At 45.8% G+C, this 23,187-nt stretch overlaps 1 protein-coding gene across 1 annotated transcript in view; it reads left to right on the top strand.

Moving 5' to 3' along the window:
- LOC124802602 (protein turtle-like) overlaps positions 1-23,187 on the top strand; it is an 888,421-nt gene that overhangs the window by 207,392 nt on the left and 657,842 nt on the right. The gene's annotated exons all lie outside the window — the stretch shown is intronic.

Consider the following 23,187-nt stretch of genomic DNA (forward strand, 5'->3'; position numbering starts at 1 on the left):
TCGCTCGGTGGCGGCGTGTTGGCGCATCTGCAGGCGTGGGCGTCGCAGACGCAGGATCAGACTCAGCCGGAGCCGTCGACGCAGCGATGCAGCGTCCAGCCGACTGCACACACACACACACACACACACACACGCACACAGCGCGCCGGTCGATAGTCGGCGTGCGCCGTGTCGCGCTCACGGCTACAAGGGGCTCCCAACGGGCGCCACCAGTTTCGACTACCCGAGGACAGGCCGCGTTTCGAGCAGTTCCGTACACCGACCATGCACTGGAGAGCATCACACTGCCATACGTCTGCGGACACACACTTTTGTTCGTTCATAACCCGCCAGCTACGAAATCAACTGCGTGTAGGAACTCTCGTTGTGAATAACACAACCCGAGTTAAAAATGTAAAGCATCCAGAAGAGGAGCAGGAGGAAACGGTATGTGACGTTGTTTCGGTGGAAATTAAATGGAGTCAAATTTACGAAGAACTTGGAAGGCGGAGCCGTCTTCTCACGGTAACACTCCTCCCCCCCCCCCCCCCCCCCTCCATCCTTTGGTATGAATGCATGCAGTGATTGTGTTGAGAAGTGTGTCAGAGAGGCTTTGTATCCTCTTCTGAGGCTAGCTGACCCACAGCTGCTACTGGTCTTTGATACCCTCGATACGGAGTTGACGTCCGGGCTGGTCCTACACTATTGGCTCAAATGGTTCAAATGGCTCTGAGCCCTATGGAACTCAATATCTGAGGTCATCAGTCCCCTAGAACTTAGAACTACTTAAACCTAACTAACCTAAGGACATCACACACATGCATGGCCGAGGCAGGATTCGAACCTGCGACCGTAGCAGTCACGCGGTTCCGGACTGAAGTGCCTAGAACCGCATGGCCACCGCGGCCGGCTACACAATTAGACCCGGGGATCTTGCTGGCCACTGGAGTATCTCAGTCAGAAACATGCCACTTGGGGAAAGTCCATTGTCCTGTTGAAAATCGATGCTACGAAACTGCCACACGAGAGGTAACGCTTAAAGATACAGGATATCCGTGACCTAACGTTGTGCCGCCAGAGTTCCCTCATCCACTGAAAGCCATGACTAGAAGTGTGTGGCTGGATTGAAGAGTTTTTAGCAAACAGAACACAGCATGTTGTTATCAATGGAGAGACGTCTACAGACGTTAAAGTAACCTCTGGCGTGCCACAGGGGAGTGTTATGGGACCATTGCTTTTCACAATATATATAAATGACCTAGTAGATGGTGTCGGAAGTTCCATGCGGCTTTTCGCGGATGATGCTGTAGTATACAGAGAAGTTGCAGCATTAGAAAATTGTAGCGAAATGCAGGAAGATCTGCAGCGGGTAGGCACTTGGTGCAGGGAGTGGCAACTGTCCCTTAACATAGACAAATGTAATGTATTGCGAATACATAGAAAGAAGGATCCTTTATTGTATGATTATATGATAGCGGAACAAACACTGGTAGCAGTTACTTCTGTAAAATATCTGGGAGTATGCGTGCGGAACGATTTGAAGTGGAATGATCATATAAAATTAATTGTTGGTAAGGCGGGTACCAGGTTGAGATTCATTGGGAGAGTGCTTAGAAAATGTAGTCCATCAACAAAGGAGGTGGCTTACAAAACACTCGTTCGACCTATACTTGAGTATTGCTCATCAGTGTGGGATCCGTACCACATCGGTTTGACGGAGGAGATAGAGAAGATCCAAAGAAGAGCGGCGCGTTTCGTCACAGGGTTATTTGGTAACCGTGATAGCGTTACGGAGATGTTTAATAAACTCAAGTGGCAGACTCTGCAAGAGAGGCGCTCTGCATCGCGGTGTAGATTGCTCGCCAGGTTTCGAGAGGGTGCGTTTCTGGATGAGGTATCGAATATATTGCTTCCCCCTACTTATACCTCCCAAGGAGATCACGAATGTAAAATTAGAGAGATTAGAGCGCGCACGGAGGCTTTCAGACAGTCGTTCTTCCCGCGAACCATACGCGACTGGAACAGGAAAGGGAGGTAATGACAGTGGCACGTAAAGTGCTCTCCGCCACACACCGTTGGGTGGCTTGCGGAGTATAAATGTAGAAGAAATGTAGATGTAGAAGTCACACGTGACGGCACCTCACACTGTGACACCAGGAGTAACACCACTGTACGACTCTGACGACGGTCATCCGAGGGAGTGGAGAACTGCTATTCGTCGCTGAACCCCATGCAGTGCCGTTCATTAGCAGCCGTAGCTTCGTATTCACGGGAAAGTTCTAAACACAGCAGTTTGTGTTACTGTATTAACGGTAGCCTACACACGGGACGGTAATTCACTATTCCGGCTACCAATAGTCTCCGATTAGTGGTGTGGTAAGACGCAGAATTTTGGAGGGAGTCCATTTCTTGTCCTCAGATGGCAGATGCAGATGTGAATTGGATACTACGTCTTGGTCCACGATACGGTGATCCTCCCTTGATATGGTCAGACGTGATCGACTGGAATGTTTCCATGCAGTCCAGCGTCGGACCAATGACAGGCCTGAATGCTCCACAAATTTGAAAATTGCACCATTCGACCAGGACAACACTTAACACGAAAAATACCAACGCATTCTCGTTACCGTTCTATCTATCACAAAGAAATAAAGCTCTAATCAGTTACATAGCGGTTGGTGGTGTGTATGTGTACCATGAATTCTGCGTTCTTCCAATTTATCAGGCATTGTATTTAGTTCTGCTTATCACCTATAAAAAATGAAGCTGCGACCTGAAGCTTCTCTACGTACTCATTCTTCAAAGCGACACAGTTATTCTCTCCCAACGATGGATGACTTGAAGGTTACCTTGATTGCAGAAGTCTGTAATACCCACCTCAAAAATCACCACGTCTTCATTCTGTAAATACCTGCTACGCCATGTTTTCTTCATCTGAGGAAGAAGTCCTTGCGTGCCTATATATACCGCATCAGTGGCTAACATAACTGATTTCGCAGACTACCAACTCAGTTGATGGTTGGAGTGCTGACACCAAAGTTTTCAGATAGTTTGCGAAACCAGTTATGTTGGCCACTGATGCGGTATATATAGGGATCGTGTCAACCCCTTCAGCGTCCAGTACAGCCTGAAGATGGCGCATTGAAGCCCCGAAACTGGTAGCTACAAAATAAATAGTCATAAGGACGGCTCAAGGCTCCGTGTCTGGCGTGATAGCTTCTGCGACCTTCAGCTCGCATATGCGGCAGGCACTCCTCGCACATACCGCCATGTTAGAAAGGTTGGTGACAGCGCTTGTAAGCTGTTATTTCTACCATATTCGTATTTTAAGCTTTCAGCATCGCCTTTCCCCAAGTACTTTCTCAGCAACAGCACGACCGCCACGGGAAGCTTGTTCCACCAGCTTCTCGATGGAGGGGGGAAGGGAGGTTTGGCAGTCCCTTTACAGTAAACGCCCCCGTCATCCCATTCTCTCCAGAGCCATGAAAACTGCCCTCCTTCAAGCCCTCGGCCCACGTCGTTTCAGAGAGCACGGAGGCCACGGTTCTCCCTGCTGTCAAAGTCAGCGCGAAACTATCCTCAAAGAATGCAGATATACAGAAATGTTAGTTAGAAGCTATTCATTATTAACCAATAAATGGTTAATAATTTGATAATGTCACCTACAAAAGTGCAATCCCACACAAAGGAAATATGAAATATGAAACGTCAAAATTATTGATGTTTGGCGGTAAAATCTTGCCCTCTGAGTAACCGACTCTGTGCTTTAATTAATTTGATTCGTTGTAATATTTTTTGGACCAGTGATATATGTTGCATTTTTTGATAACTATCAATTACATTACCTTCTGGTCAGAATATTCAAGGAAAACATCATTCCTCCATTAAACACAGCAAATAAAACTTATCTGTTTCAGCCATGGGAATGAAATGACATAAACAAACTGATCGATTAGTAAAACACATGAATACTATTTATATATTTCCTTATAACATGCAATAAACTGTGAAGTGTTAAATTTCCAAGGGTAGACTTTAAAATAAATGTATAACACAAGACTCAAAACGAGACGAAAAACAATTGAAGAATCATACATTACATCCAACAGTAATTCTTTTTTCTTTCATTATCATATCACAAAGACATAAGGAGATTTGGTATTTGGCATCTTCTTCCGGTTGATGGCTGTCGAATAGCTATGGTTTATTCTTGGTGGCGCGTGATTCTCACGCTGTATGAAGGTTAGTCGAACGGTCACGCTAGATCTCTTCCGTCATAATGAAGCAAGCGACACAAACACTTCGTGATACATATTAGACAAATAAAAGTACTGCAGTCATAAACCAATAATATTGATGACATTCTGTACTCTATAACGCGAAGGTGGATAAGTTATTGCTGATAGAGTTTAGGCCCACGATCAGTACACAGTACCTCTCTCTTCTCCTATTTTCCAAACGCCACCGTAGTACTCCTGTATACTTTGTGGGACTAGCATTCATGGAAGACAGGATATTGGGGAAAAATACCTTAGCCATAGCTTGCTTTGTTTTTCAAATGAAGCGTAATGTCTGTAGATATGAAACTTCCTGGACGACTCCAATCCGGGTTCAACTGATTGTTATAACCGCTTGTCGACTGACCTTCATAGTGATCAATGGAAACGAAGTATGTGGAGTGTTTAAAACATGGTGAGTATCTTTACAGTTTTCGTAGCGGAATTTGCGGCTTAGTCAATATTGAGGGAACAGTGACGTGGTGACCATACAATAGGCCAGGTCGGCAGTAATAAATTACAAGGCGAGGAAAGCTGGTTTAACGTCACAATGGGGGCAGCCCGCGCTACGTCGGCCATAAATCTACCTCCATCGACAGCTGGGGCCCCATGAGACTTGGGTGGCACACACTGCCTTGCGACAAGACGCCATCTGATCACCATTCTCCACACAGGTTCTCCGACGTTACACTTTCTACGTACTCACTCGTAATTCGTTGTGAAGTATGGTGTTACCTTGAGGTAACGAAAGTCATGGATGCCTTCTAATATAGTGTCGGACCACCTTTTGCCAGGCATACTGTAGCAGTTCGACGCGGCATGGGCTCACTAAGTCGTTGGAAGTCCCCTGTAGAAAAATTGTTCCCATCTGCCTCTATGGCTGTCCATAATTGCGAAAGTGTTGCCAATGCAGGATTTTGTACACGGACATACCTGTCAATTATGTCCCATAAATGGTCGACGGGATTCATGTCGGGCGATATATGTTGCCAAATCATTCTCTCGAATTGTCCAGAATGTTCTTCAAACCAATAGCGAACAATTTAGGCCTGGTGACATAGCGCATTGTCATCCATAAAAATTCCATCGTTGTTTGGGGACATGAAGCTCGTGAGTGGCTGAAAATGGTCTCCGAGTAGCTGAACATAGCCATTTCTAATCAACGATCGCTTCAGTTGGACCATGGCACCCAGACCATTCTGTATAAACACAGAACACACCATTATGGAACCTTCACCAGTTTTCACAGTGCCTTCTTGACAACTTGGGTTCATGGCTTCGTGGGGTCTGCACCACAGTCGAACCGTACGATCAGCTCTCACCAACTGAAATGGGAACTCATCTGACCAAGCCACGGGTTTCCAATCGTCTAGGGTCCAACCGACATGGTCACAAACCCAGGAGAGGCGCTGCTGACTATGTTGTGGTGTTAGCAAAGGCACTTGCGTCGGTCGTCGACTTCCATAGCCCAGGAACTCCAAAATTTGCCGCACTGTCCTAACGAATGCATTCGTCGTACGTCCGACATTGATTTCTGTGTTTATTTCTCGTTGTCTTGTTGTTTGTTAGCGCTGACAACTCTAAGCAAACGCCGTTGCTCTCGGTCGTTTAGTGGAAGCGGTTGGCCTCTGCGTTTTCCAGGGTGAGCGGTAATGTCTGAAATTTGGTATTCTCATCACACTCTTGACACTATGGATCTCGGAATATTGAAGTCCTTAGCGATTTCCGCAATGGAATGTCCTATGCGCTAGCTCCAACTACCATTCCGCTTTCAAAACCACCAGTGGATCGCCCTTTTATACTTTGTGTACGTGATGCTATCGACATCTGTGTATGTACATATCTCAGTGTCATGACTTTTCTTCACCTCATTGTACATCTATGCCACGTAATTGGTAATGAGTAGACTAGGTAGTAAGACGGTTTTTACTTTAAGTGAGGTTGTAACCTACCTCTTACAAATGTCATGACTGTATTGATGGTACTGGCCTCATTCGCAATGAAACTGCAGACTGTGGTGGTCGCAACCGGATCTTAACGCGTCGGAAAACAAGACGAAATTCTGAAAATTGTAATGATCTGATAGTCTCACTCCAATTAGTTGTTTCAGAGTAGACAAAAGCAACGCGTCGGATCTTCGTCAAGCACTATTTTCTGAAATGTATTATCCCTTAACTCACGAGGTGACTTTCCTGTAACATACTACGAGGTTGGGTCTCTGGGACCTCCGCGTTTAAACCAATATTTAAGGCGCAGTTAAGTTATATAACATTTATTTTTAGCATTATTTAAGTGGTTTTGAAATACTCCTTGTTGATTTTACTGCATTAAATACTGCTTGCAGTATTTTACTTCTTATCACAAAAATGACGTACTTCTGTGTGGCTTTTTTACACGTAAATGAACTCTTAGAGTCATTAACGAACTTTCACATCCAGGAAAATTATAATATTTCTTTAGCAAGTTCAAATGGCTCTGAGCACTATGGGACTTAACTTCTGAGTTCATCAGTCCCCTAGAACTTAGCACTACTTACACCTAGCTAACCTAAGGACATCACACACATCCATGCCCGAGGCAGGATTCGAACCTGCGACCGTAGCGGTCCCGCGGTTCCAGACTGTAGCGCCTAGAACCGCTCGGCAACCTCGCCCGGCCTTTAGCAAGTAAATTTTCATAAAAAACTAAATTCCACGGTTTAAACTTACACATAAAAATAACCATCGATAGCCTGCATAGTTGACATTAAATGCTGAGATCCATATTTTTCTTCTCACCACTCAGAGCATATATGTTTTTAACTAACACTTTCATTGTTTTGTTGGAGAAACAGATAGGTCACCATCACATTTGCCCAGTAGTTCTTCCTCTGAATAATCCTCCGCTAGTAGAACTGTGGTCAGTAGCTATGTAAAATCATCGTCTTTCTCGTCTATTTCGTGGTCTATGTCACTGATAAAAAAAATGGCTCTGAGCACTATGGGACTTAACTTCTAAGGTAGTCGCGTAGAACTTAGAACTACTTAAACCTAACTAACCTAAGGACATCACACACATCCATGCCCGAGGCAGGATTCGAACCTGCGACCGTAGCAGTCGCGCGGTTCCGGACTGAAGTGCCTAGAACCGCATGGCCACCGCGGCCGGCTATGTCACTGACATCTTCCCCATCCACCTACTACTAATATCAGCAAAACCGTCATGTTCCTGAGAACACATTTTGTACTATGCTGAAGAAAACAGGTATGTATTTGACGAGATGCGGTCTAGGAGACCCCAGCACGTGTCAGTAATAAACAATGAAGACGATAATGTAGCTGTAAACAAAACAATGTAGATTTGGCGATTTAAGGACGGTAGGAAGCGTATAGAATCATTCCGCGAGAACTGACCATGGAGTGCAAGTTTGTAAATTTTCGCGCTGTCCGAGAGACCACACCTCATGAGTTAAGGGTTATTACTGTATGTGACTCAGACATTTAGGTTCGGCCACATGGGTTTAGCCGAGCGGTCTAAGGCGCTGCAGTCTTGGACTGTGCGGCTGGTCCCGGCGGAGGTTCGAGTCTTCCCTCGGGCATGGGTGTGTGTGTTTGTTCTTAGGATAATTTAGATTAAGTAGTGTGTAATCTTAGGGACTGATGACCTCAGCAGTTAAGTCCCATAAGATTTCACACACATTTGAACATTTTTTATTTAGGTTCAGGCAATCAAGTGACGCGCCCGAGATCGCAAAAGAGAAACCATTTAGTTTATTCACGAAATTAACGTTCGTTGCTAAAATAACAAAACTACAGCCATGCGTAATAGCGTGCGCATATCAGTAGGCGGTCTAGAAATCGACAAGCAAAATAATCCACGGGTGTAATAAACTTCTCGTACACTATTTAAAGATGGTTAGAAAGTTTCCTAGTATGCATTTGATCTACATTCCCCACCGACTGGCGGGAAGGGATACACCCCTTCAGTCTGCCGACTCTAACAGCCTATCCCGCCGATACTCAAATTCAATGGCTGCAAGCAAGGCAGAAACTCCCACTGATCACTTTCTTGGCACGTCATCTGTCACAACAATGCACGACGTGATTCGGGCTGTCCACAGCTTCTCTTAGATTATAAATATTACCGCCAAATTATTTTCATTAGAACTTCATAATTCCTGTTTGACAATTTATTTAACAAATAAGATAGAATGACGTTATAAGTTCAGGCGCTCATGCAGCACGCCAGCAGCCGTCCCTAGCATAGCTTTGCTCCGCCAGTTCCAGGTCAGCTACAGTGCACAACACGAGTAAAGGGTAACTTTTTGGCGCTACTTCGCTGAAGTAGAGACTGCTGGCTACATGCGAAACCTAACGGGTGTTCACACAGAAACCTGTCACTCCGGCGCCCAGGAATAAGTGAATGGCTGTCTCTGTATAGGGACGTTTCAAGTGCCCAACAAAGGTGCGCAAGTGGTACCGAGTGTGTTCCAGAACTGGGTCTTATAGGGATACTTTGCCGTTTTATTTACGAATGTATAAATGTTGCATATCCTGACCTCTCCGCCTCCTTAGCCCATCTCCTCAGCCCCCCCGCATTGCTGTGGTTCCTCTGCGGGAGTGCAGTTTGCTGCTTCGGATATCGAGTTCAAATTTCGTCGAATGGTTCTGAACGGTCTCCAGTGGTCCCGCCATATGCATCCGTAGTGTTTCTCAGAGCTGTGGTCGCACTAACACACCAAGGGATGCGATAACGTTCAGTGGTGTTGCAGGCCCAAGATTTCATAATATAAGGGTTGTCAGCAGTCTCATAAGCAATGTCAATGGTTCTCAATAACGTCGTCCTATTGCTTATGGCACAGCAAAGTATCGTTTTCCACCGCTAAATTTTTGGGAAACAGTCCCCCAAGGGAAGGGGTGATTTCATTGACGTCCCTTACGACTCCTCGTGAGACATTTAGTGCCGATTATGTGTATCTGAAATGTTCTCCTCCGCCACCCATTAGGGAACCACGTGATTTCAAATCTGAGCGTCGCGATTTTGACATCCATCGGTAATGTTTCCCAGATCTGTGTTAGCGCTACACGTCAAGGAACGCGATCGCGTTCAGTGAGGGCTGTAAGGGCAAGAAATGTTACTGCAGACATTGGTATCATGAACCTGCAGTTTTACTTGAAAACGACAAAACACTAGTAACGGTGTTTTCTACTGAAATGGATGCACTTTAACTGCTAAGGGGATGTGCTGCTAACTGTGCAAGCAAGAGAAGTAACGCTGCGTTGCACTCGAGGTTGCGAATAGGATGTGATGTTCTACTCCTTTATTTAGAAATCTACGTACAGATGTTCACCTTCAGCTCCTTCCAACACACCCACACCAACACCAAAACTGAAATTAATTTAGTCCTCCGACTCTATAAAATACTCACTTCATAAGGTGAGAGTGATTTGCAACATAGGAATCGTCAAGCACATTTCTCGAAGACCCAGTTTCTCTTCAGCGACAAGACGAAATTTTCTTGAAAACACTTAAAGAGGAGAAAACTTACTATCAAGGACATGCCGATAATTACTGATTCTAGTACGTTCTCTAACATTGTTGCAAAATACTTACCAAGGTTTCAGTACAGTCCTTATACACCGCTCGGTTTAATGGATGTTGATGAAACAACCAATCAAAAGAGGAAAATGGATACGAGAGAACATGGGAAGCGATAGCAATCGGTGTGGTCGGCCCGCTTGTTGATGACGGGTGCATGGTGTTGCCAGAGATGCAGACGCAGTGAGTAAGCAGCAAGAAAGAAGAGGCTGGAAGAACTGCCTGGAATGGCAAGAAGGTTGGTAGGCGCTGTTTTCGCAGCATACAGGAAAGTCCCGTAGGTGGAAGGAAGGATCTCTTTTCGGTAGCAGACTGAAGGACTCATACGTTTCTGTTGGAGACTTGTTCTAAGGAGGAGCTCTGAGTTAACGCTGCCTGAGAAAAAAATGAAGCACTCAGAAGATATGATCGAATATCAGCGTACACACACCATCAGCGGGTATGTACATGATTAGAGTTTCAGTTCTCTGTGACAGGGAGAACGGCCGTCAGGCTCCGTTGCTGTTTGGTTTAGTGTTGTTACCCGGCCTGATAGGGAGAACAGGGCATAGTAAACAGCAGCAGATGTTAAGTCATCACTGTGAAAGACACGGCGATGCCGCGTACTCGTATGAGACAGCGTTATCAGTACTCGACAGAATTTGAAAGGAGCGTCATTGTGAGATCCACTTGGTATGGCGGTCGAATCGTGAATATCCTGATTTGTGGGGCATTTGGATGTGACAGTAGCCCGATGAGAGACTGCGTGAGAACATGAAGGCAGGCATACTCGCCGTGAAATATCGGTCGACCACGTCTGACCACCAAAAGGCAGGATCCCGTATTTTGCACCAAGCACATCATAACCTGCCATCCGAGAACAAGTCACGGTCTCTTTGCAACATCCTGTGTCATCTTGCACCGTTAGTCAGTGATTACCATCCCACGCGCAGGATGCCGTTAACACCTCAACAGAAGCAGCTGCGATGGGAGGGCTGCCTTAACCGGGAAGCCTAGACTGTCGATAAATGGCGTCGCATTTTGTTGAGCGATGAATCGCGGCTCTGTACAACCCCGGATAACCATCGTCCGATAGTATGGCGACGAAATGGTGGGAGGTCCCACTCATCCAATGTTTCAGACGCGCACAGCGGCGTTACTCGTGCCGTCATGGTGTGCGGTGCGGTCAGATACGATTTCAAAAAAATGGTTCAAATGGCTCTGAGCACTATGGGACTCAACTTCTGAGGTCATCAGTCCCCTAGAACTTAGAAAAACTTAAACCTAACTAACCTAAGGACATCACACACATCCATGCCCGAGGCAGGACTCGAACCAGCAACTGTAGCAGCAGCGCAGTTCCGGACTGAAGCGCCTAGAACCGCTCGACCAATAGCGGCCGGCAGATACCACTTCAGGTCACGGTTGGTAGTGATTTAGGGAACTGTGGTTGAACAGTACGGTACGGACATCGTGCTTCCTCGTATGTTACCTCACCCAACAAACTTCGGGCCATGAAGGAGGCCACCGGTGAGTGACGCTCCTCCTTGCGTTTCTCTCGCGAGGACTCTGTTGTCCTCTGCCGGCTGCGCATTGGCCACACCTAAATGACGCACAGCTATGTATTGCGCCGCGAGGACCCACCTTCATGTCGCTGCGGGTCAGCTTTGACTGTGGTCCACGTCTTGTTGGACTGCCCGTTTTTAACTCTACTCAGGCAGACGTTTGTGCTGCCTGATACACTTCCTGCACTTTTATCAGATGACGCTGCGATGGCAGATTTAGTTTTGAATTTTATTCGTAAAGGGGGTTTTCATCGTTTGATCTTAGTGTTTGTCCTTTTTTTGTGTTGAGTCTGGCATTTGGCTTACGATTTTAGACTGGGGTTTGTAGTGCGTTTCTTGTTGGTTAGCTTTTCCTTTTTTGTTTCTATGGTCGGCCAACCACTGTCGCACTCGATGTGATTCCTTTTGTCTGTTCTGTGTCTGTGTCTTTCTTGTCCTGTGTCATCTCTTGTCGTCTCTATTGTTTGTTTTTATTTCTTGTGAGTGTTTCAGTTTCATGGAAAAAGGGAAAAGGGACCGATGGCCGTAGTAGTCTGGTCCCTCCAATCCCACAAACCCACCACCCCGGGACAGTCTTCGTCCTCGCATGGCACATGTGTCCATGAACTGTCGACATGACGTTGAGGTACTTCGGTGGCCAGTAAGATCGCGAGATATATGTCCCCCGTAGACCGCGTATGGGACTAGCTCCGTCACCAGCTCCTTCCCCGTGTCAAGGGTATGAAGGACCAGTTATAAAAGTTGTGTACCAGGATGCCTCCGGAGAGGATACAACTGTTTTATGACTTTCATCCCAGACAAAGCAGTGTATACATTCAGACCAAGGCCTATCAACGCGTGAAGTTTCATTTCGTTTTCTTTATCCCTTCTTGCGCTTCACTTTTTATGTCAGGTAATGTACACTGAGGTGACAAAATTCATGGGACAGCGATGTCCACTTATGCAGATGGCGGTAGTATCGCGTACCCAAGGTTTAAAGGTGCAGTGCATTGGTGGAGCTGTCATTTGTAATCATGTAAAAATGTAGTCAGGTGATTCATGTGCAAAGGTTTTCTACGTGATTATGGCAGGCAGCACAACGTGAATTAATAGACATGAAACGAGGAAATGTAGTTGCAGCTAGACGCATAGGATGTACCATAGCGGAAATCTTTAAGGCATTCAGCATTCGAGGATCGACAATGTCAAGAGTGTGTGACGCTTCAGACATTGGTACTCGCCGTGGACACCGCAATGGCAGATGGCCTTCACTTAACGACCGAGGGCAGCGGCGTTTCCGTAGAGTTGTCAGTGCTAACAGACCTGCAGCTCTGCATGAAATAACCACATAAATCAATGTGGGACGTACGACGAACGTAACCATTAGGACAGTGTAGAATATTTTGGGGTTATTCGGTTAAGGCAGCAGACGACTGAAGGATGTGCCTTTGCTAACAGCACGACGTCGCCTGCAGCTCTTCTCCTGCACTCGTGAACATATTCGTTGGGCCCCTAGACGACTAAATATCGTGGTCTGATTGTATGAGACCCGATTTCAGTTGGTAAGAGCTAATGCTAGGATTCGAGTGTGGCACAGATCCCACGAAGCCAGGGACCCAGGTTCTCAGCAAGGCACTGTACAAGCTGGCGGTGGCTCCATAATAGCATAGGCTTTGTTTGCACCAAATGGACCGGGTCCTCTGGTCCAGCTGAACCACTCATCGACTTGGTCACCACTTTCAGCCATTCATTTACTTCATGTTCGCAAACAACAGTGGAATTTTTATGAGTGACAGTGCGCTATGTTACCGGGCGAGAATTGTTCGCGATTGGTTTGAAGAACATTCAGGACAGTTGGAGCGACTGGTTTCGCCGCCCTTATCGCCAGTCATGAATCCTATAGAACATTTATGGGACATAACCGGTAGGTCATCATGTGCATAAAATTCGATACCAGCAACAGTTTCGCAGCTATGGACGGCTATAGTTGTAACATGATTCAGTATTTGTGCAGGGAACTTGCGATGACTTGTTGACTCAACGCCAAGTCAAGTTTCTGCAATAAGCCTGGCAGAAGGAGGTCCGGTACGATATTAGTAGGTATCCCGAGACTTTCGGCAACTCAGTGCATATTCATAGAAAATCTTGTGTACGTTGTTTTCTCATTACTGTAGCCCCTTAAACTAACATTACTTTCCTTCTCGCGTTTTTCCTCGTCTATATTGTTCACTTGTTAACCATGCATTTACATCTCCATCTTCTTTCTATTTCTGCCGTGCTTTCAGAGATTTTTTACAGTAAATTCATCATCACTGTGTCCTTTAATAAGAAGGCTTGTATTGGTATCATAGGGTACACGAGTGAGTAATTTGTAATCCATACGTGCCTGCCAAAGTTCCTTTTTTTTTTAAGTTGTGTCGCAGTCTGCGGCAATAATACAGGATGAGACGGAGATAAGGCCTGCAGCCTGGGACTGGACGCCGCCCACTGCAGCAGCTGGACGGCGGGCTATCGCACCGCGTTGTTTTTGCCAGCTCACAGCTCAGGCCGTGAGTAACGGCTGTCGCTTAGCGGACAGCGGCCAGATAGCGGTCTGTCCTTCCCGCCCCTCCCAGAGACGAATGGCTCTGTTTGGCTGCCGGCTAGCGTTTAGCCGCCCCCGCCATCACAGATACCTGCACACGTAGGGAAACTGGGCCACCCTTGCGGGAAATGGATCCCATTTTCCGAGCCGAACGTTTCCTGTCTCGGGATCTCATGAAACATGAGAAACTGACGGGCTGTTCGAAACTTCAGGTTTGGAATTATCACGCACTTACGAGGCTTGTCCAAAAAATAACGGGAGTTTTGTTTATTCGCCTACATAAATTTCATTTCCTGCAGAATATCATCCGTTGATATCATAAACTTACGCTAACGCATTCTCAGACCCTGAAACAGTTGTCTGCGTCGAGTGTTATATCGGGTGCAAGAGTGAGAAGGTTTTCCATCTGTTTGCTAACCGTCTAATTGAGGCGCAACGTTGGTACCAGCCCAGTATTCACCTTGTTGGATGTGGGAAACCGCCTAATAACACACACATAGCTGGTCGCCACACAGGCTGTCGTCATCAATCCGCCAGGTGAGTTCGCTCAGGGACCAGCACGCCTTACTGTGTCTTGGAAATGGGCGCTTTAACTCAGTCTGTTATCCGCACAGGTTTTAGCACTCTGTTACTCATTTGTAAATTCATCTATGCTTCTAAACGACGGCCATTGAAAATGTTCTCTATTTCTGGGAATAAAAAAGTCACATGAGGCAATTTCTACCAAATATGGGTGCTGGGGTACCACTAAACAAATTGATTTGGCAAGAAAAAAAGGAAAACTACACAACAAGGAACGAAGTTAGAGGACGTGTATCGTTTGGTGCTAAAGCCACGAATCGTTTCGCCACAAATCTGGACTTTTTCCCCGATTGCCTCAATTTGCAGGCAGTATTCCTTACTGATCTTTCGGCCTCAGAAGTAGGACACCGCAGTAAGGTGATGAAGTAGCTTCACTTCTAGCACTCATACAGGCCTAAAACCTCTCGTTCCACCTAAACACTGGAGACTTGGTCAGGTCACAAGAAATAGAAAGAATCTACTGAATTATCGACCCTAATCATTTACATATATGAAGATGGTATCTGTCCTTTCGGGCATGTCCGAAAGAACAGATACCATCTTCATATAGCTAAGGCTAACCGGCCATTGACCTTCTTCTTCTGTGCGGGTGCTCACGCATTGCCCGAACTCTTACAGGACTAGGTAAAATTGTCTGTAATGGGTGTAGTGGTCAGGGGCAGTACGAATGTAGTGCGTGGACATTAAGTTGGGAATGTGGATCTCACGGGGAGCGTGCGAGGGATAAATACCTGCTGTCGCACTATCCTCTGTGTCTTCGATGGCTCAGATGGACAGAGCGTCTGCCATGTAAGCAGGAGATCCCGGGTTCGACTCTCGGTCGGGGCACACATTTTCAACTGTCCCCGTTGATGTATATCAACACCTGTCGACAGCTTAAGGTATTGATTTAATTATCATCTAATCGTTTACATCTGTTTCGAGTAGGATTTTGGAATATATGCTGTGTTCTAATATTATGAAACATCTGTAAAGAACTGTCTACTGGCATATAACTAGCGCGGATTCAGTGATCTAGTAATGATGTATGTTTGGTGTGAAAGGCGGCATTTGACCGCAAAGAATAAAAATTGTGAATAATTTTACTAAGGGAAACCGTAAAATTTCAGTTACACAAAGAATAAAACAAATTTGAAGGTTGTTATTGAACTAATTACCTAGGGGTTAAAGTTATGAAGAACTGAAATCGGAACCGTTATATGAAACATTTTTTTGGGGAAGGCGAACCAAAGACTATGTTTTGTTGACGGAGCACTTAGAAGATGCAACCATATACCACCGACAAAAGATGTCTGTTTACTACTTGTAATACTAGTGTGGTTTTTGTAGGGGGCTTTGCTGCTTTCCACTTTAAGGTAAGGATTTTCCGTCCGGCAGTTCCCCGTCGGTTTCTGCCTTCGAGCGGACCGTTCCCCTTCTTAACACATCTCTACACGGTTTATTTACAAGTTTTAGATATCAATCAAAAAAAATACATAATCTTATTACCAGACTGACGGAGACTTGAATCACAAATGTGTCTGTAATTGAGGTCGTGCGACGATGTCTCTCGTGACAACAATTACGCTACTTGAGTCGTCACAGCGCTAAACGTATTTGATGAATACAGCGCTAACACCTTGCAAATACTTGTCAGGCATTTTTAGCAAAGCATCAGCAAAAATAGCATGAAGCGAACTCGCACAACACGTCAATATTTACTTTACTTTTGGAACGCACCTCGTACTCTGACGATATCTCGATTTAGTGTCAACGCAGTATGAAATAGTACATGCAATAACATAGTTCGATACGTGGGAGCAGAACTAATTTGTCAAACGAGAAGCAACTTCGCGGAATGTATATCAGTAGGTCAAGGTTCCTATGTGGCGAGTATCAGCTGTTACTGGGAGCAAATGTGCCAGAGAATGAGGGGGTGATGACGGTGGTTGAGAGGGACCGGGAAAGGGGGGGGAGCACCGAGGGGGGGAGGGACGCAAATGCCACCCTCCCCCTGAGAGGTGTCGCGCGGAACAAAAGAAGACGGCGAAACAAAGGACTGCCGGGTGAGGTGGTGGGGGGAGGTGGATTCCCCAGGAGTGGGGGTAGCAGGCCTGCGCGCGCCGCCACGTCGCAAATGGAAAACAAACTGCAATAGAATGAGTGCGCCAAGGAGCTTAAACAAACGAGCCAGACAAACAGGGAAGCGAATTCCGGCGGGAGCGCCGACCCGACCCGTCCGGGCGCGCAGAGTTTAATCTAATCCGCACCGGCGGCGGCGCGAAATGAATTCGGTCGCGAGTGTGCATTGTTGTGCCATTACTGCCACCGCCCGGGAATGCTGCGGCTGCGGAGGCGGCAAGACGCCCCCGGGATGGGTGGGCGGGGTTGGGGTATGGAGATGCTCTTTATAGGACACAGCCGACGCCAGCCGACATAGGCGAGATTACATTTTAGCGTGTCGTTTCGCATTCATGCCGGTGGAAATGGAAGCCGCCGCGGTAACAGCGTTTGGGACTCCGCGAGTGGAGCACAACCTTGGACGTCCAACTTCCGAGTTGCGAGCGACTTAAGGGAAAAGCCGACAAGTGTCTTAACGCGTGCGCTCCTCTGAGATGATGACGCGTTTTAACATAATGGTCGTCGTCTCTGCGGCTACTGTTCTGAGGCAGACACGACTCCACCGTAACCTTCGGACTAAACTGAGGAATACACAGTCTTCAATCGATTACCTCCTTGGTAGGTCAAATCTACACTAGCTTCCTCCACGTAGAAAAGTTGGGCACTCCGATATCCAGAAAAATCGCCCTAAACTATTTTGATACTGGCATGATTTACTCCCGTTCATTCACAGTGGTTCATATGGCTCTAAGCACTATGGGACTCAACATCCGAGGTCATCAGTCCCCTAGACTTAGAACTACTTAAACCTAACTAACCTAAGGACATCACACACGTATGTACCCGAGGCAGGATCCGAACCTGCGACCGTAGCAGCCGCATAGTTCCGGACCGAAGGGTCTAGAACCGCTCTACCACAGTGGCCGGCTCCCGTTCATTCCTAATGTTATTAATAAGTCATGAAGCTAACGGTAATTCGTACACATTGTGTATAATTTAAACCATACGCTACCATTACTAATTTTATAAAGGGTTTCCTACTTCTTTTATGGTGACATTCACTTCTGAAGTCAAGTCACAGGCATAATTTCAAAAAGCTGTGACATAAAATAATGAAAATCCTGATTCTCCTCATGGTAATCAATTTCAGGAATAGTTAGATGTGCAGCAGGAAATTAACAATCAAGAATAAAAATAATTATGTAATAATACATTGACCAGTCACATTGTCACATTAATGTGACAACCAGCCAAAAACATGAGGAACCACCTTTTGCAGCGCAGGCCGCTGCGAGACGAGTAGGGAGAGAGTAAACGAGTTTCTGGAATGTGCCGACAGAGATGTGGAGTCACACTGGCAATTGCCGTGGTAGGCTGAGCGAAGTTTCGCGGTTGAAGAAGCATGGGGTGAACAGCACGTTAGAAGTGATCGCACAGATTCTCGATTGGGCTTAAATCCTGGGAGTCTGGTGGCCAGTGGAGAACGGTAAACTCATTCTGGTACTTTTGAACCACTCACCTACACTGAGAGCTGTGTGGAACGTTGTATTGTCCTCACGGAAGACGTCAAGTTGTCAAGGAAACAAACTGCACAAACTGCACTGTCATGGTTCCCGAGGATACATGCATACTTGTGCTGATCTACTGTGCCTTCTAGAATAACGAGAGCACCCAGAGAATGACACGGAAACATTCCCCAGGACATAACGCTGGACCCTCCGACGATTGTTGCAAGGTGTTTGGTTTCAGACGCCAACGGAGTATAAAACATGATTCATCTGAAGAGTTCACGTGTTGCCGTTCAGTGGAAGTCCGGCAGCGGTACTGACGCGCAAATTCCAGACTTCGTCAACGATGGAGAGCAGTCAGCATGGGTGCATGGGCCAAGCACCTACTACGGAGGCCCATACGCAGCAACGTTCGTTGACCTTTGTTGAGGAGACACTGTTGGTAGCCATTTAGTTCAGCTGGGCGGTCAGTTGCCCAGCAGATGCACGTTTGTTCGTCCTTAAACATCTCTGCAGCCATCGTTCACCTATGTCGTCTATGTCCCGTGGTACACCACAGTTTCCTCGGTGCCGATTTTGAATAGAGCCGTTGTGTCATGCACGGTATACTTTAGCCACAGCGGCACTCAGACAGTTTAAAAACTTTGTCATTTCGGGAATGCTTCCATCCATGGCCCAAAGCTAAAGATCATGCCGATCTGAACGTCACATAATTCGCTTTGTTCCCGCATTACCTCAACGACTGCACTGTTCTCGCGTCCTTCAGACAGTCTTTATACGACCTCCAGTGGCAGTGCTGCCATATGTGAGTGTTTATTGCACGCCGACATCAAATGTAGGCGATGGTTACATTAATGACACTGGGCCGTGTAAAATTCTACTCTAAGTTAAATGTTAAAAAACCCTATTGGTTTTGATTTCTGGCAGTATATTTCTGTTAAAATTAGTAAGTATTTTTAAAGCAACCGTCACTCTCTACATTCTGTTATTGGTCGTTATTATGCCGCCATATCCAGAGGAGATGTGTGAGCTTATGTATGGACAAATTGATAGAGGATTGTTTGCAAAGTAAAATATTCTACAATAAATTCGATAAGGATATTTTGCGTTGTGATAATACATTGTCGAAAAAGGACGTGCATTACAACTGGAGCGACAAGAAAACTCTCAAATCAAAGGTTTTCTTGTATTTTCAATGATTTTGTCGACTGATTACTGTGACGGGATCCATTTTATGTAAAGGGTAAGACGCTATCTTCTCTGATCTTGTCTGGACTTAAAGAAGAAAACTATTAATTTATTCATTTACTTTTGTTTTAGTCTGCTTGCCAGCAAATGGTGATGCCAAAGTAACCTTTCTTTGTAACAAAAGGCAAAGTACAACTAATCTATTTTCAGAGAATCTAAACTAATTGAATTACACTAAATAGCTGCAGTGTTAGCTGATAGAAATCAAATGTGTGATATCAGTGTTTAAATGTTAAGTTGTTGCGTTTCATACTGAGTCCACTGGATAAACTGTAATATTTGGTATGTGATCTAATGTTCCAACCGATTATAATGAATGAATCAATTAAATCCTCTTGGGTATGTGACCGCTTCACATTCAATAAAACTGCAAACACTTCGGATGGTATTGCAGACAGCCTTCATCAAGGCGACACCAAGGAGGATTTTAATGAAATAACCACATGATAATTCTTAAATAGCCGGCCGGAGGGGTCGAGCAGTTCTTGGCGCTACAGTCTGGAACCGCGCGACCGCTACGGTCGCAGTTTCGAATCCTGCCTCGGGCATGGATGTGTGTGATGTCCTTAGGTTAGTTAGGTTTAAGTAGTTCTAAGTTAAGTCCCATAGTGCTCAGAGCCATTTCAACCAATTCTTCAATACGGCCTGCATGATATCAAATGCCAAATATTACAGATTTAAAGGACTCTGTATCAACTACAACTCTCTTGAGAATGTGTTTACTCACTGAGGCCAGAGATTTGATTTCTACCTGGCATCATCTCAACTACTTAATGTACTGCCACGTAGTACCCACACAGGATTCTCCTAAAGTACAAGAGATGCTCCTTTCTTACTGCTACAAAATGAGTTACATTAATTACTATAATGTAGACTCTGTTATTATTGAAATAAATAGTTACCAGTACTTATCTCTTACTAAATACAAACATACAAATCAACGGATTCCGAAAGTTGTTGTTGGGATGAGGTTCACTATCTATGCGGTAGTTACGCATTTGTAACTCTATACATGAATATAATAAAACCAAGAAACTCTCATAAATATTAAGAAGCACATATTAAAAGTCCATTTTCGTGTTCAAATATGTGTGAAATGTTATGGGACTTAACTGCTAAGGTCATCAGTCCCTAAGCTTACACACTACTTACCCTAAATTACCCTAAGGACAAACACACACACACCCATGCCCGAGGGAGGACTCAAACCTCCGCCGGGACCAGCCATTTTCATGTGAAGGACTTGAAGAACACCACATGAGAGGAGTAAATACATTTAGCAGGTTAGTGTATCTGATATGACAGTGTTTATTCAGGAGCCAGGTCTAGCGTCAGCTGTCATCCGCGAGTGTAACTGTCATCAACCTTCATTTCTGACTAAAGTTATGCTGACACGTTGCTTATCCCTGCAGTTCTGCAGCTGAAGCGAGCTGCCGCAATACGCTACACTCCCCTGGGTGGTAGGCAGACCCGCGTAGCGAGTTGGGCTACCTGTGTTTAAATGGTCCCGCTCACATACCCTAATGCGACAAAAGTCATGTCATACCTCCTAATATCGTGTCGGACCTCCATTTGTCTGGCTTAGGGGAGCATCTTGATATATCAAGGACTAAATAAGTAGTTGGAAGTCCCTTGTAGAATTATTGAGACATGTTGCCCTTATAGCCGTCCATAACTGGGAAAGTGTTGCCTGCGCAGTATTTGTGCATGAACTGGCCTCTCGATTACGTGCTGTGGATGTTTCGTCTGGGTGGCCAAATCATTCGCACGAGTTGTCCGCTAACAATTGTGGGCCGGTGACATGATGTATTGTCACCCATACTGTTTGGGAATGGCTGCCAATGATCTCCAGGTAGCCGAACATAACCGTTTCCAATCAATGATCGGTTCAGATGGACCAGAGGACCGAGTTCATTCCATGTAAACACAGCCCACACCGTAGGGAAACACCACCAGCTTCCACAGTGCCTTGTTGACAACTTGGCTCCATGGCTTCGTGAAGTCTGCGCCACACTCTGACCCCACTATCAACTCGTACCAACTGAAATCGGGATTCCTTTAAATAGGCCACGATTTGCCATTTGTCTATGGTCCAATCTATATGGTCATAAGTCGAGGAGAGCTGCTGCAGGCGATGTCCTACTGTTAGCAAAGGCACGTCGGTCTTCTTCTGGCACAGCCCATTAAAGCCAAATTTCGCCCCATTGTCCTAAAGTATACATTCGCCGTACGTCCCACATTGATGTGTCTGGTTATTTTACGTAGTGTTGCTTCTCTGTTAGCACTTACTGACAACCCTATGCAAACGCCACTGTTCTCGGTCGTTAAGTGAAGGCCGTCGGCAACTGTATTGTCCATCGAGAGAGGTAATGCCAGAAATTTGGTATTCTCGGCATACTCTTGATACTATGGATCTTGGAATATTGAATTACCAAACGATTTCCGAAACGGAATGTCCCATGCGTCTAGCTCCAACTATTATTCCACATTTAGAGTCTGTTAATTCCTGTAGTGCGGCCATAATAACGTCGGAAATCTTGTCTCATGGATCACCTGTGCATAAATGACAGCTCTATCAATGTACTGCCCTTCTATACCTTGTTTACGCGGCACTACCGCCATCTGTATATGTGCATATCGCTTTCCCACGACTTCCATCACCTCACCGCACTATGTTTCGTTCACGAGTTTTCAAAGTCAGAATACTATAAATACACAGGCAGATTTACATTCAAGTACAGAAGAACACATGACGGTATGGTGATTCCAAAGTCTGAAAAAGTAACACAATTAGGATCTTCATAGACAAATACACTTGCATGGAAAATCCGAAGAATCTGTCTTGATTAGCACAGCATAGAAACAGACAGTCTATCCTGGATATAGTTCGACTGAACCAAGGGGAGCAACGACGAATACTGAATACAGCGGCGTCGGCCCCTACGATGACTTCGAGAGCATCCTAAGACGATGGAGTGAGTACCACCCGCCCGGAAGAACTCGCCTGTGCAGATCTGGCGTCGGCATTTTTAGCGGCCGGCGCCGGAATACTCTCTGTACTGTTTTCTTGTCACGTGTGTGGCGGACGCGAATAGTTCCCTTGGAAGTGACAACCTCTGCTGCGTTGGTACCGCCGCCTAGTATCCATCCGATACTGCGACAGGGCGAATTCGTGACGCTGTGACGTTCAGGGGCCATATAGGCTGCACGCCTTCCTGAGGTGCCCGAAGGGTTGCCGGTAGCTTTTACGAAATCTCCGATATAGCAAAAGGTGCATGTTACACAATCCCACCGAAGACACACATACAGTCGTAACAAGTGAGAAACTAAAATTTTGTAAAGAGACTCCAAGTTTCTTAATAGTTACGGCTAAATGTGTGTCTTCCGACTAAAACTCTGCGTTAATACTGCTTCCGTAGCGTATTGGTTAGCGTCGCGGTCTGCAGTGCAGAAGGACCCTGAGTTAGATTCCCAGTATGAGCTACGTCTAGAACGGGACCCGCTCAACCTCGTAATGTCAGATAAGGAACTGCTTAAATAAAGAAGCACCGACATCATTCATTTACTGGAAATAATGGTGGAAGAACTAGCACGTGCTGACCACATGTCCAACGGTCACAGACCGCTCCTCGTTCTGCCTTCTATGCAGCAAGTCGGCCAGTCGTAACAGGCTTAATGAGTAATAGGTGAGTGGTTTTGATTAAACTTGCATACGCTGACAATGTTGGTATGAAACAGTACGAGAACGTAAAAGAGAGGGAAAATTACGGTTTAACAAAAAAAATGGCTCTAAGCACAATGGGACTTAA

Source organism: Schistocerca piceifrons, chromosome 6 (genome assembly GCF_021461385.2).
Source record: "Schistocerca piceifrons isolate TAMUIC-IGC-003096 chromosome 6, iqSchPice1.1, whole genome shotgun sequence".
Classification (NCBI taxonomy): Eukaryota; Metazoa; Arthropoda; class Insecta; order Orthoptera; family Acrididae; genus Schistocerca; species Schistocerca piceifrons.